Source organism: Petromyzon marinus, unplaced genomic scaffold (assembly GCF_048934315.1).
Source record: "Petromyzon marinus isolate PM22_M1 ecotype Great Lakes invasive population unplaced genomic scaffold, UKy_Petmar_22M1.pri1.0 PM_G_Scaffold_45, whole genome shotgun sequence".
In the NCBI taxonomy this organism is placed as follows: domain Eukaryota; kingdom Metazoa; phylum Chordata; class Hyperoartia; order Petromyzontiformes; family Petromyzontidae; genus Petromyzon; species Petromyzon marinus.
The window spans coordinates 1,452,443-1,468,868 of record NW_027422997.1 but is presented as its reverse complement, the minus strand read 5'-3'; the positions used below and the strand labels follow the sequence as shown (position 1 = coordinate 1,468,868).

Sequence of the window (16,426 nt, the reverse complement as noted above, 5' to 3'; positions counted from 1 at the left end):
ACATCGATGGAAGCCGTTTGCCATGACGTCCAAGCCATTAAACACCGGAACAACGAACGTGCCATTCAAGTACATCTTGAAACCCATTATCTGAAGTAGTTGGTATTAAACAACAATAACTAAATAATAGAAACACGTTTACAATATTGAGCGAAGTTATAGTCACGGACTCTTTCCAACTTGATCTCAACAGGACCACAAAAGCTCAGATATGTGTTGCATAATAATGAATCAATCTGATTGAAATCATCAAACACTTTCCGATTTCAACATCACCTTATACAAGAATAACATTTTAAATATAAGCGCACAACTTTATCTATCTGTGATGAGCGCTGCACTTTCCGTTGTTTTCATGCAGGGGGCGCTGTAAACCGACGCACACCCTGCATGGACGACGGAGGCGCAGGGACAGACGTTTGATTATGTTGGAATTGATCTGCAGACAGCGGTCTTCTCGCACGGCCAGCTCAGTGTCGCCTTATCTCGATCCCGCAATCCCAAACAGGTGAAAGTCAGCATCGAACCGAACCCCCGGCAAGGCCATCTACTTAACGACGAGAGAAAATTCACACGAAATCTCCTTTTCAATGAAGTCTTCCAGATGTAAATTGATACAAGCTTTTAATGAAGAAATAAAATCATCTAATTCAAAACACAACACAATTCAAAGATGTTTCATTTTAAAACTTCAAAACGGAGCATGGGGTACGTGCGTGAATGCGTCCTTCGTGTGCAAATGTTGTGACTTTCCTGGCCTGAAGGCCGTCAACGTGTTGGACCCTTATTGGTGCACAGCGTCTCAACAACAGCAGTGGGGTTTGCTTCAAACGATAGGTAACGAACATCCAGACGTGAATCAGCAAGGAGCATTTCTAGTCCCAGTTAGACAAAATCTACGTCAACACGTAAGACAAAACTACAATTCGTGTTGTAGAGAATGTACCTCCTCCTATACGTGTAACTTTTAAGTGGTATGCCTTGTAACTGATGGATGATCCGAGCGTGCTACCTATTTCAAAGACAATGAGTTGCTCCAGATGCTTCGTGGAACACCAAAGTACCCTTTGACCTGTATCACAAGAACAACGGGTCTCACCTGAGTTCTCTGTACAGGTTACTTTCAAACACACACACACTTTGTCCTAACATCACTTAATCAATGTTTGACCCTTATAGATCAAATGTTACAAGTATGCACAAAACCAGACAAGTATACATTCTAAATTACTGATAGGCATATTAACAAAATTGGATTACTGCAGTGAAATATACTGCATCACGTTACATCGTATGTACCTCCTCCTATACGTGTAACTTTTAAGTGGTATGCCTTGTAACTGATGAATGATCCGAGCGTGCTACCTATTTCAAAGACAATGAGTTGCTCCAGATGCTTCGTGGAACACCAAAGTACCCTTTGACCTGTATCACAAGAACAACGGGTCTCACCTGAGTTCTCTGTACAGGTTACTTTCAAACACACACACACTTTGTCCTAACATCACTTAATAAATGTTTGACCCTTATAGATCAAATGTTACAAGTATGCACAAAACCAGACAAGTATACATTCTAAATTACTGATAGGCATATTAACAAAATTGGATTACTGCAGTGAAATATACTGCATCACGTTACATCGTATGTACCTCCTCCTATACGTGTAACTTTTAAGTGGTATGCCTTGTAACTGATGAATGATCCGAGCGTGCTACCTATTTCAAAGACAATGAGTTGCTCCAGATGCTTCGTGGAACACCAAAGTACCCTTTGACCTGTATCACAAGAACAACGGGTCTCACCTGAGTTCTCTGTACAGGTTACTTTCAAAAACACACACACTTTGTCCTAACATCACTTAATCAATGTTTGACCCTTATAGATCAAATGTTACAAGTATGCACAAAACCAGACAAGTATACATTCTAAATTATTGATAGGCATATTAACAAAATTGGATTACTGCAGTGAAATATACTGCATCACGTTACATCGTATTAACAAGAAGCTTTTTTAAAAAGTTGCACAGTCTGCTTCACCGTGTATGTAAAACATACTATTGTGTCATTCAAAACGAGTAGGCCATTGCATGCTGGCGTCTGATTGAAAATGTAGCAAATTCTAAACATTACCTACAAACTACACAACTGAGATGACGCATCAATCATCGCCCCCTACTGACAGGCTCTTGTCCACATGCAGGCCGGTGCAGGGCCACCACCTTGTGCCACACAGGGGCAGCTGCTACTTGGGGATGCTCTTCGAGTGTTTCAGACGAGGTACGACACAAAACTCCGAGTTGCTGAGGCAGTTAAGCAAGCACCATGTAAAATAAATTATAACATAGTGAATGCTTGGGAGCTTATTTGCTCTTGCTCCTGGTTAGAGATCTACCCAACCCACGGGCCCACAAAGACTGGCCGCCCTTACTCTGCAGGATGAACCTAGGAACTGATGTTTAACTTCACATTCTAGTCATTAAAGGCCTGTGACAAAGGTGCATCTATTGGAGCAACATCGTCTCTGGCTTACACATCTACCGGGTCTCCACTTGACTTTGTATTGTCTAGGAGCAAGTCCACCCACACCTCCACTTCCACAAACTGCTGGGAGTTGCCTCACTCTGCCTCACAGTGAGAATTCTCCTCCTACTTCACGATGTGAAGGTCCCATTTTGGAGTTGAATCGTCATCTTCACATTTTACCTTCACTTCTTCGCTCATCACTTCTTCATATTTCACCTTTATACCTTTAAAAGTGTCCAAGCTGGGATTTTCGTCCGGTTCTTGTTTCATGAGGGATGGGCTCATTGCGGCAATTTGACTTTCACAAGCTGATTTCAGACTCCGCTCCTTGTGATGCTTTTGTGTTCTCTGGTGTTTTCGAAGATTTGATGAATTTGAAAACGGCTTCCTGCAAAGAGCACACTTGAAGGGTTTCTCTCCTGTGTGTTCTCTGGTGTTTTACAAGATCAGATGACTGTGCAAATGCCTTCACGCACACACTGCACTTGAAAGGTTTCTCTCCCGTGTGTTCTCTGGTGTTTTTTAAGAGCAAATGACTGTGAAAATGTCTTTCCACACACACTGCACTTGAAGGGTTTCTCTCCCGTGTGTGTTCTCTGGTGTGTTTTAAGAGCAAATGAATCTGAAAATATCTTCCCACACACACTGCACTTGGATGGTTTCTCTCCCGAGTGTGTTCTCTGGTGTCTTTGAAGATGAGATGAATCTGAAAATGCCTTCCCACACACACTGCACTTGAAGGGTTTCTCTCCCGTGTGTGTTCTCTGGTGTGTTTTAAGAGCAATTTCACCTGAAAATGTCTTCTGACACACACTGCACCTGAAGGGTTTCTCTCCCGTGTGTGTTCTCTGGTGTGTTATAAGAGTAGATGAATCTGAAAATGTCTTCCCACACACAGTGCACTTGAAGGGGTTCTCTCCCGTGTGTGTTCTCTGGTGTCTTTTAAGAGTAGATGAATCGGAAAATGTCTTCCCATACACACTGCACTTGAAGGGTTTCTCTCCCGTGTGTGTTCTCTGGTGTGTTTTAAGAGCGGATGACCATAAAAATGTCTTCCCACACACACTGCACCTGAAGGGTTCCTCTCCCGTGTGTGTTCTCTGGTGTGTTTTAAGAGTAGATGCATCTGAAAATGTCTTCCCACACACACTGCACCTGAAGGGTTTCTCTCCCGTGTGTGTTCTCTGGTGTGTTTTAAGAGCAAATGAATCTGAAAATGTCTTCCCACACACACTGCACTTGAAGGGTTTCTCTCCCGTGTGTGTTCTCTGGTGTCTTTGAAGATGAGATGAATCTGAAAATGCCTTCCCACACACACTGCACTTGAAGGGTTTCTCTCCCGTGTGTGTTCTCTGGTGTGTTTTAAGAGCAAATGAACCTGAAAATGTCTTCCGACACACACTGCACCTGAAGGGTTTCTCTCCCGTGTGTGTTCTCTGGTGTGTTTTAAGAGTAGATGAATCTGAAAATGTCTTCCCACACACAGTGCACTAGAAGGGTTTCTCTCCCGTGTGTGTTCTCTGGTGTCTTTTAAGAGTAGATAAATCTGAAAATGTCTTCCCACACACACTGCACTTGAAGGGTTTCTCTCCCGTGTGTGTTCTCTGGTGTGTTTTAAGAGCGGATGACCATGAAAATGTCTTCCCACACACACTGCACCTGAAGGGTTTCTCTCCCGTGTGTGTTCTCTGGTGTGTTTTAAGAGTAGATGAATCTGAAAATGTCTTCCCACACACACTGCACTTGAAGGGTTTCTCTCCCGTGTGTGTTCTCTGGTGTCTTTGAAGATGAGATGAATCTGAAAATGTCTTCCCACACACACTGCACTTGAAGGGTTTCTCTCCCGTGTGTGTTCTCTGGTGTGTTTTAAGAGCGGATGACCATGAAAATGTCTTCCCACACACACTGCACCTGAAGGGTTCCTCTCCCGTGTGTGTTCTCTGGTGTGTCTTAAGAGTAGATGAATCTGAAAATGTCTTCCCACACACACTGCACCTGAAGGGTTTCTCTCCCGTGTGTGTTCTCTGGTGTGTTTTAAGAGCAAATGAATCTGAAAATGTCTTCCCACACACACTGCACTTGAAGGGTTTCTCTCCCGTGTGTGTTCTCTGGTGTCTTTGAAGATGAGATGAATCTGAAAATGCCTTCCCACACACACTGCACTTGAAGGGTTTCTCTCCCGTGTGTGTTCTCTGGTGTGTTTTAAGAGCAAATGAACCTGAAAATGTCTTCCGACACACACTGCACCTGAAGGGTTTCTCTCCCGTGTGTGTTCTCTGGTGTGTTTTAAGAGTAGATGAATCTGAAAATGTCTTCCCACACACAGTGCACTTGAAGGGTTTCTCTCCCGTGTGTGTTCTCTGGTGTCTTTTAAGAGTAGATGAATCTGAAAATGTCTTCCCACACACACTGCACTTGAAGGGTTTCTCTCCCGTGTGTGTTCTCTGGTGTGTTTTAAGAGAGGATGACCATGAAAATGTCTTCCCACACACACTGCACCTGAAGGGTTTCTCTCCCGTGTGTGTTCTCTGGTGTGTTTTAAGAGTAGATGAATCTGAAAATGTCTTCCCACACACACTGCACTTGAAGGGTTTCTCTCCCGTCTGTGTTCTCTGGTGTCTTTGAAGATGAGATGAATCTGAAAATGTCTTCCCACACACACTGCACTTGAAGGGTTTCTCTCCCGTGTGTGTTCTCTGGTGTGTTTTTAGAGCAAATGAATCTGAAAATGCCTTCACGCACACACTGCACTTGAAGGGTTTCTCTCCCGTGTGTGTTCTCTGGTGTTTTTTAAGAGTTGATGAATCTGAAAATGCCTTGTCACACACAGTGCACTTGAAGGGTTTCTCTCCTGTGCGAGCTCTCTTGTGCTGTGTCAAATTTCCAGTCCGATCCGTGCTGTATGCACGCTGGTCGCATTGTTGACTTGTCGTACAGAGCTGCTGTGCTGAGGGCCTTTGCTCCATCAGACCAGCCTCAGCTGCAGACAAAAAATAAGAATATCCACACCATCTACACGTCAGTATCGAGCCATGGAGGAATTAATATATACAGTCACACATGACTTACACGTCTAAATTCATTCATGTATTCACGACTAGCTGTACTACCTGGCATCGCCCGGGACTTGGATCCACCACGTCGGGCCGCCTTTGTCTCCCCAGTGGCGATGTTCACACCACAACAGTTACTCGATTGAGGCTGAGTCGACCTAGGGGAGGCCCAGAAGCAGTTCAAATAATTGTCACCGGTGGTGGCCGTGAGCGGGAATCGAACTCGGGTCGCCGGGTTCGTAGCGTAGCGTAGCGCTAACCGCTACACTACAATGCGTTACTCTTCCACACACACACAGACACATACACACACAGACACACACACAGATACACACACACAGACACACACACACAGATACACACACAGACACACACACACAGATACACACACACAGACACACACAGATAGACGCGCACAGACACACACACACACAGACACACACAGACACAAACACGCAGACACACACACAGACAACGCTAACCGCTACACTACAATGCGTGACGCTTCCACATGCGAGGGTCACGTGACAGATTTGACGTCACAGCTCACTTGCCGTGCAAAAAATCTATACATTATTGAGCTCCCCCCCCCCTAAAAACACAAAAGTGTATTTGTATAATGTTTGCACGGTGTACAGTCTGGAAAGTACCCACATGGCAAATTTCCAGTTTGTTGCATGTCGGGAAGTACGCTAAACATTTTGAACAGACAACATACACAATCACAACTTTGCCTTTTATATATATTTGGAGATGCAGTGAAAAACTTTCCCAAATTCATCACGCGGTTTCAGTTTTTTTGATTTTCAGTTTGATTTATTTTGGTTATAGTCCCGTGAGCCATTCGGCTCTTGAATCGGCTGCAACCACAACAAGCAACAAAACAAAACCACGACCAAGAAAAACATCTTACAGTGACTCTGTGTGACTGTGCAAACAGCACTGTCATGGCACGCAATGAGAGGGCAAATGTCATAAATATTCCTGTAAGTCCTCGCATCTTCAACATTAATGTTGCCATAGAAACGTGGGGTTTTTTGCTTCATTAAAAAAATTAGTATCTGTTATTTTCATTTTATTTTCTATCTACGTGACTTTACCGAAAGAACCAAGAATATTAATTCCTGCAGTTACCAAAGTTTTAAGTCAAAACATTCACACACATTGACAAAGCCTCACCTTGTGTTGTTGTGGGCAGGTCGCTTCTGATAACAAGAGCGGTATAGCAGCTCAAGCGGGCTTGGCCTGCTAACAAAAGAAAATAAAAACTGCGTGAATATTGACAATAAAACAAAGTTACAAAGTGGAGAGCCGGGTGAAGACAAATTAAACTTAAGCGAGATAATTAAAGTGAATGCAATCAGGCGAGGGCAGGAGGCAAGGCCCCACGTGGCTAGGCCTCGCGTTGTAAAGTTCCAACCTGGACATCAATTCCCATGCTCGCGGCTACTCAACTGACATCCCTACGAGAGAGAGAGGCTCTACCTTGGTAAACAACAACCACCACCACAACCACAACGATGAGAATTTCTCACCTCGGATTTCAGGGCAAGCGCGCACACGGCAGCTTCCTGTTGCCTCGCGACAGCAGGAAGTAGTATGACGTCACTTCCTTCCCACGAGCGGCTCTGTAACTGAATAAATTATGTTAATGAGGCCGGCCCATATGTCGAGGGATGGGGGCGTGGGCACTGAACCCGTCGCAATAAACTCGCGACGGCTTTAACAAATACATTATGTTAATGAGCAACCGGTCACTGGGCGTAGCTTTGCCCAAATAAGGATTGCCACTGGAAGGATATCGGCAGTGACCAAAGCAGAGGTGACGTCACGCTCAAGAGCACAGTGGACAGAAAAGTGCTGAATACCTTGGTGACATGACGTCACTAGCGAGGTACACCTCACCCTGGTGTTTCACGCCGATGAGGTAATGCAGAGTGGTGACGTCACAGAGTTGGAGTTTAAGTTGATTTAGATTCATTTTCCATTGCTCCCTCCCTTGGGTGTGTGAGCTCAGCAACAACAACGTGGACATTATAATCTTAGTTTTTTCGGTAAAGTCACGTTGAAGGGAAACAACAAAAGAATAAAATATATATAAAACAATAAAAAATTCTCACGACGTTTCGACCATAACTCAAACGGTCGTCTGAAGAGTGAATACGACCGTTTGAGTTATGGTTGAAACGTTGTGAGAATTTTTTTTATTGTTTTATATATATTTTATTATTTTGTTGATTCCCTTCAACGTGACTTTACCGAAAAAACTAAGTATATGAATTGCTGCAGTCACGAAAGCTTTAAATCAAAATTTAACGTGGACATTATTGTGTATACACTGTGTGTGTGTACACTGTGTGTGTACACTATGTGTGTGTACACTGTGTCACTGTGTGTCACTCTGTCACTGTGTGTGTGTCACTGTGTGTGTACACTGTGTATACCGTGTGTGTACACTGTTTGTGTACACTGTGTATACACTTCTTTGGTTCTTTCGGTAAAGTCACGTAGAATGAGAATAAAATAATAAATTGATAAAATAAAATAACACACTGTGTGTGTGTACAGTGTGTGCACACTATGTGTATACACTGTGTGTGTACACTGTGTGTGTACACTATGTGTATAAACTGTGTGTACACTATGTACAATGTGTGTACATTGTGTGTGTACACTGTGTGTATACACTATGTGTGTACACTCTGTGTGTACACTGTGTGTATAGACTGTGTGTATACTGTGTGTGTACACTGTGTATACACTGTGTGTGTGTACACTGTGTATACACTATGTGTGTGTGTACACTGTGTATACACTATGTGTGTGTGTGTACACTGTGTGTGTACACTGTGTGTGTACACTGTTTGTATACACTGTGTGTGTACACTGTGTGTGTGTACACTGTTTGTGTCCGCATTGAACCGAACCCCCGGCAAGGCCATCTACTTAATGACGAGAGAAAATTCACACGAAATGTCCATTTCAATGAAGTTTTCCAGATGTAAATTGATACAAGCTTTTAATGAAGAAAAATCATCTAACTCAAAACATAACACAATTCAAAGATGTTTCATTTTAAAACTTCAAAACGGAGCATGGGGTACTTGCGTGAATGTGTCCTTCGTGTGCAAATGTTGTGACTTTCCTGGCCTGAAGGCCGTCAATGTGTTGGACCCTTATTGGTGCACAGCGTCGCAACAACAGCAGTGGGGTTTGCTTCAACCGATGGTAACGAACATCCAGACGTGAATCAGCAAGGAGCATTTCTAGTCCCAGTTAAACAAAATCTACGTCAACACGTAAGACAAAACTACAATTCGTGTTGTAGAGAATGTACCTCCTCCTATACGTGTAACTTTCAAGTGGTATGCCTTGTAAATGATGAATGATCCGAGCGTGCTCCCTATTTCAAAGACAATGAGTTGCTCCAGAGGCAGACGCTTCGTGAAACACAAAAGTACCCTTTGACCTGTATCACAAGAACAACGGGTCTCACCCGAGTTTTCTGTCCAGGTTACTTCCAAAACACACACACACACTTTGTCCTAACATCACTTATTCAATGTGTGACCCTCAGACAAAATGTTACATGTACGCGCACAATCAGACAAGTATTAATTCTAAATCATTGACGGGCATATTAACAACATTGAATTACTGCAGCGAAATTGACTGCATCACGTTACATCGTATTAACAAGACGTTATTTTACAAATACGCACCGTCTGCTTAACAGTGAATGTACAACGTACTATTGTTGCGTCATTCAAAACGAGTAGGCCGTTGCATGCTGGCGTCTGAGTCAAAATGTAGCAAATTTAAAACATTACGCTACAAATAATTGCTTGTGTTGCCATCGAAACGCCGTAATCTGTTATGTTTCTACCCACGTGGTGACTTTACCGAAATAACTCAAGAGTGTGGTTTCCTGCAGTCACAAAAGCTTCGAATCAAGATTGCCTACAAACTACACAACTGAGATGACGCATCAATCATCGCCCCCTACTGACAGGCTCTTGTCCACATGCAGGCCGGTGCAGGGCCACCACCTTGTGCCACACAGGGGCAGCTGCTACTTGGGGATGCTCTTCGAGTGTTTCAGACGAGGTACGACACAAAACTCCGAGTTGCCGAGGTGATAAAGCAAGCACCGTGTAAATGCAATTATACCATAGTGAATGCTTGGGGGCTTATTGTCTCTCGCTCCTGGTTAAAGATCTACCCAACAGACAGGTCCACAAAGACTGGCCGCTCTAACTCTGCAGGATGAACCTAGCAACTGAGTGTCCAACTTCACGTTCTTGTCATGAAAGGCCTGTGACAAAGGTGCATCTATTGGAGCAACATCGTCTCAAGCTTACACATCTACCGGGTCTCCACTTGACTTTGTATTGTCTTGGAGGAAGTCCACCCACACCTCCACTTCCACAAACTGCTGGGAGTTGCCTCGCTCTGCCTCACAGTCAGAATTCTACTCCTGCTTCACGTTGCCTCCATTGATGTGAAGGTCCCATTTTGGAGTTGAATCTTCATCTTCACATTTTACCTTCACTTCTTCACTCTTCACCATCACTTCTTCGCTCTTCACCATCACTTCTTCACATTTCACCATCACCTCTTCACATTTCACCTCGATACCTTTAAAAGTGTCCAAGCTGGGGTTTTCTTCCGGTTCGTGTTTCATGAGGGGTGGGCTAATTGCGGCACTTTGACTTTCACAAGCCGATTTCAGACTGCACTCCTTGTGGATCTTCTGATGCTTCTGTGTTCTCTGGTGTACTTGAAGATTTGATGAGTGTGCAAATGCCTTCCCGCACACACTGCACTTGAAGGGTTTCTCTCCCGTGTGTGTTCTCTGGTGTGTTTTAAGAGCAGATGACTGTGAAAATGTCTTCCCACACACACTGCACCTGAAGGGTTTCTTTCCCGTGTGTGTTCTCTGGTGTGTTTTAAGAGCAGATGAATCTGAAAATGTCTTCCCACACACAGTGCACTTGAAGGGTTTCTCTCCCGTGTGTGTTCTCTGGTGTGTTTTAAGAGTAGATGAATCTGAAAATGCCTTTCCACACACACTGCACTTGAAGGGTTTCTCTTCCGTGTGTGTTCTCTGGTGTCTTTGAAGATGAGATGAATCTGAAATTGCCTTCCCACACACACTGCACTTGAAGGGTTTCTCTCCCGTGTGTGTTCTCTGGTGTTTTTTAAGAGCAAATGAACCTGAAAATGTCTTCCGACACACTGCACCTGAAGGGTTTCTCTCCCGTGTGTGTTCCCTGGTGTTTTTTAAGAGCAGATAAACCTGAAAATGTCTTCCCACACACACTGCACCTGAAGGGTTTCTCTCCCGTGTGTGTTCTCTGGTGTGTTTTAAGAGCAGATGACTGTGAAAATGCCTTCCCACACACAGTGCATTTGAAGGGCTTCTCTCCCGTGTGTGTTCTCTGGTGTACTTTAAGAGCAGATGACTGTGAAAATGCCTTCCCACACACAGTGCACTTGAAGGGTTTCTCTCCTGTGTGTGTTCTCTGGTGGGTCTCAAGAACTGATGGCCATGCAAATGCCTTGTCACACACAGTGCACTTGAAGGGTTTCTCTCCTGTGCGAGTTCTCTGGTGCTGTGTCAAATTTCCAGTCCGATCCGTGCTGTATGCACGCTGGTCGCATTGTTGAATTGTCGTACCGCGCTGGTGTGCTGAGGGCCTTTGCTCCATCAGACCAGCGTCAGCTGCAGACAGAAAATAAGAATATCCACACCATCTACACGTCAGTATCGAGCCATGGAGGAATTAATATATACAGTCACACGTGACTTACACGTCTATATTCATTCATATATTCACGACTAGCTGTACTACCCGGCTTCGCCCGGGACTTTGATCCACCACGTCCGGCCGCCTTTGTCTCCCCAGTGGCGATGTTCACACCACAACAGTTACTCGTTTGAGGCTGAGTCGACCTAGGGGAGGCCCGGAAGCGGTTCAAATAATGGTCACCGGTGGTGGCCGTGAGCGGGAATCGAACTCGGGTCGCCGGGTTTGTAGCGTAGCGTAGCGCTAACCGCTACACTACAATGCATTACGCTTACACACACACACAGATACACACACAGACACACACACAGACACACACACACAGACACACACAGACACACACAACGCTAACCACTACACTACAATGCGTTACGCTTCCACATGCGAGGGTCACGTGACAGATTTGACGTCACAGCTCACTTGCCGTGCAAAAAATCTATAGATCATTGAGCTCCCCCCCCCAACAAAAACACAAAAGTGTATTTGTATAATGTCTGTACGGTGTACAGTCTGGAAAGTACCCACATGGCAAATTTCCAGTTTGTTGCATGTCAGGAAGTACGCTAAACATTTTGAACAGACAACACACACAATCACAACTTTACATATTTATATATATGGAGATATACAGTAAGAGCCAATTTGTTAATCCATTGCCGGACGAGGGTCTCCCCACGCCACCCCGGGTCGTGATTTGACCATACTTCACCACGCTCGTCCGTGTGGCGGCTTGGTGGAAGAGGGTAGCGCAGACGTGGGAGCGTAGTGACATTGTACTCTACAATGGATGTTGCCCCCACCGCTCCTATGCCGCTCACCAACGTTGCACAGTCCCGCAGCCGCCTAAAACAACAACAACAACAACAAAGTCCCATCACAAGGGAGAAACACACAAATAGAGATTCACTTCGAGTACACTCACCACCACGTAGCTGTCAACCCCCTATCAGTGCCCCTAGCTTATTACAGATCAATTCAGACCGTATCGGCCACCACGTGTCTTTATAAATATCAACGTTCGTCCTACGGAGTCCCATCACAATGTAGAAACACAAATAGACAATATTGTTAACAAAGCATGTTTTTTTGCCCGTATTGAAACGGCTGTCAGACGTATGGGCGTGAAAACTCAATGTCTCTGTACAAGAATACGGGGTAAACCGTACGGGTTATGACAGCTGTGATGCATCAAGAGATAACTTGACCCGTCGTTGTGTTACCTCGTTTAACCAAAGGCTTCAAACTCGCGTGGAACAGCCCGAAACCCAAAGCATGAGGACAAACACAAAGACGGGTATATCACGAGAGAAAAAACCCCTACATATTTACCAATAACACTGCCCTTAAAAGTAAATACTGTAGTGCATAATCGGGCAATGGCCCTTTTTCATAACACCTCTGTGACTGACGATTGTATTTCAGCCTTTTTTCTTACGACTGCTGCCTGTGCATCTTACTGTAAAAACAGTTCCACAAAGCATGTCTAAATGTTTATTTTCTTTGTGACAGACTAGGCCCGAGACGCCAGGGAGGGCCTGAATGGCCTGGATTGCCTACCGAGAAGGAGACGCCTTCCCCGGCGGGGAGCAACCACAGCCTGCGGTGTTACCGCCGCAACGGGGGTCACACAACACCGGATTTTTTGTGGTCAAAATTTTTAAACCAAAACACCCACTTACCGGTTCGCGTGAGTTCAATCCTGCTCAGAGTTTTAAGGGGCGAGAGGAATTGTTCGTGCAAGTTTAGAGTTTAGGGTGGGGGGTGGGGAGTCGTTATGTTCCGAACAGTTTCAAAGCGTCCTGGGAGCCGCGTTTGAGGCGTCAGCCATTGGCACTTGGGAGCTACCACTCCCAGCCAAGGGTTGATGCTCAAACTATCAATCTTATACTTTCACTTCCATCACATAATTTGAATTGTATAAACTCAAACAATATATGCTGAATGATCTGTGATAGTCACGGTCGCTCCGTCATTGTATTGCTGTTGTAGATGTATATATTTATATATTTTAAAAAATATTACCGCGTCTGCGACCCCCCCTATTTAAAGCGGTAAGTTGGTTCGTTCCAAATGATGACGTTCACACAACGCGATCAAAGTTCGGAACGCTCTTGCAGAATTGTACAACATTTAACTCCGACAGTTATCGCGATATGGCGATACTACGATATTACCTAATCATATCCACCATAAGCGTATCGTACATTTTTTTCCACACGCACACGGCACGTGCACACACTCAAAGCACTTGCAATTTAGATTTTAGATTTAAAGCTTTCGTGACTGCAGGGATTCATCTTCTTGGTTATTTCGGTAAAGTCACCACGTGGAATGGAAACAATAAAATAAAATAAATGTATTTTGATCCCCTGCTTATTTTGTACGTTTGCCCACTGACAAAGAAATGATCAGTCTATAATTTTAATGGTAGATTTATTTGAACAGTGAGAGACAGAATAACAACAAAAATCCAGAGAAACGTATGTCAAAAATGTTATAAATTGATTTGCATTTTAATGAGTGAAATGAGTATTTGACCCATCAGAAAGATTTCTGGCTCCCAGGTGTCTATGTGTACACTGTGTGTGTGTACACTGTTTGTATACACTGTGTGTACACTGTGTGTGTACACTGTATACACTGTGTGTATACACTGTGTGTGTGTCACTGTGTGTACACTGTGTCACTGTGTGTGTGTACACTGTGTGTACACTGTGTGTATGTACACTGTGTATACCCTGTGTGTACACTGTGTGTGTACACTGTATGTGTGTACACTGTGTGTGTACCCTATGTGTGTACGCTGTGTGTGTACACTATGTGTATACACTGTGTGTGTGTACACTGCGTATGTGTACACTGTGTGTATAAATTGTGTGTGTACACTGTGTGTGTGTACACTGTGTGTGTACATTGTGTACATTGTGTGTGTACACTGTGTGTGTACACTGTGTACACACTGTGTGTGTACACTATGTGTATACACTGTGTGTGTGTACACTGCGTATGTGTACACTGTGTGTGTGTACAGTGTGTGTACACTGTGTGTGTGTACACTGCGTATGTGTACACTGTGTGTGTGTACAGTGTGTACATTGTATGTGTACATTGTGTGTGTACACTGTGTGTGTGTACACTGTGTGTACACTGTATACACTGTGTGTGTACACTGTGTATACCCTGTGTGTCACTGTGTGTACACTGTGTGTGTGTATATATACACTATGTGTACCCTGTGTGTGTACACTGGGTGTATACACTGTATGTACACCGTGTGTACACTGTGTGTGTACACTGTGTATACCCTGTGTGTGTGTACACTGTGTATGTGTACACTGTGTGTGTACACTGTGTGTGTACACTGTGTGTATACACTGTGTGTGCACACTGTGTATGTACACTGTGTGTGTCTACACTGTGTGTGTACACTGTTTGTATACACTGTGTGTGTGTACACTGTGTGTGTGTGTACACTGTGTATACACTGTGTGTGTCACTGTGTGTCGCTTTGTGTGTCACTGTGTGTGTCACTGTGCTTGGCACAAGCGTCGTGGTGACGTCACCGCCACTTAGTAGCAAATGGCGGTTGTTGTTGTGTCACTGTGTGTGTGTCACTGTGTGTGTACACTGTCACTGTGTGTGCGTCACTGTGTGTGTACACTGTGTGTGCACAGTGTACACACACAGTGTACACACAGTGTACACTGTGTGTGTCACTGTGTCACTGTGTGCGTGTACACTGTGTGTGTGTACACTGTGTGAGTGTACACACACACACAGTGTACACTGTGTGTCACTGTGTCACTGTGTGCGTGTACACTGTGTGTGTGTACACTGTGTGTGTGTACACTGTTTGTGTTCGCATTGAACCGAACCCCCGGCAAGGCCGTCTACTTAACGACGAGAGAAAATTCACACGAAATGTCCTTTTCAATGAAGTCTTCCAGATGTAAATTGAGACAAGCTTTTAATGAAGAAATAAAATTATCTAATTCAAAACACAACACTATTCAAAGATGTTTCATTTTAAAACTTCAAAACGGAGCATGGGGTACTTGCGTGAATGCGTCCTTCGTGTGCAAATGTTGTGACTTTACTGGCCTGAAGGCCGTCAATGTGTTGGACCCTTATTGGTGCACAGCGTCTCAACAACAGCAGTGGGGTTTGCTTCAACCGATAGGTACAAACATCCAGACGTCAATCAGCAAGGCACATTTCTAGTCCTAGTTAGAAAAAATCTACGTCAACACGTAAGACAAAACTACCATTTGTGTTGTAGAGAATGTACCTCCTCCTATACGTGTAACTTTTAAGTGGTACGCCTTGTAACTGATGAATGATCCGAGCGTGCTCCCTATTCCAAAGACAATGTGTTGCTCCAGAGGCAGACGCTTCGTGAAACACAAAAGTACCCTTTGACCTGTATCACAAGAACAACGGGTCTCACCCGAGTTCTCTATACAGGTTACTTCCAAACACACACACACACTTTGTCCTAACATCACTTATTCAATGTTTGACCCTCAGACAAAATGTTACATGCACGCGCACAATCAGACAAGCATTCATTCTAAATCATTGACGGGCATATTAACAACGTAGAATTACTGCAGCGAAATTGACTGCATCACGTTACATCGTATTAACAAGAAGTTATTTTACAAATACGCACCGTCTGCTTAACGGTGTATGTACAACGTACTATTGTTGCGTCATTCAAAACGAGTAGGCCGTTGCATGCTGGCGTCTGGGTCAAAATGTAGCAAATTTAAAACATTACGCTACAAATAATAGATCACGGCACTTCGATGGCAACACAAGCAATCGTCATCAGGTGGGACACGCACAGCAGCAAGAAGAAGAAACTGCTGGAGTAGGCGCCTACTACTTCAGCAGTTTCTCTTGCTGTGGTTGTCCCACCTGATGACGATTGCTTGTGTTGTGATCTAAACGCCGTGATCTGTTATGTTTCTACCCACGTGGTGACTTTACCGAAATAACTCAACAGTGTGGATTCCTGCAGTCACGAAAGCTT

At 44.3% G+C, this 16,426-nt stretch overlaps 1 pseudogene; it reads right to left on the bottom strand.

Moving 5' to 3' along the window:
- Positions 1 to 598: 598 nt before the first annotated feature.
- LOC142917306 (uncharacterized) lies at positions 599 to 11,292 on the bottom strand (annotated as a pseudogene).
- Between the last annotated feature and the right edge of the window lie 5,134 nt (positions 11,293 to 16,426).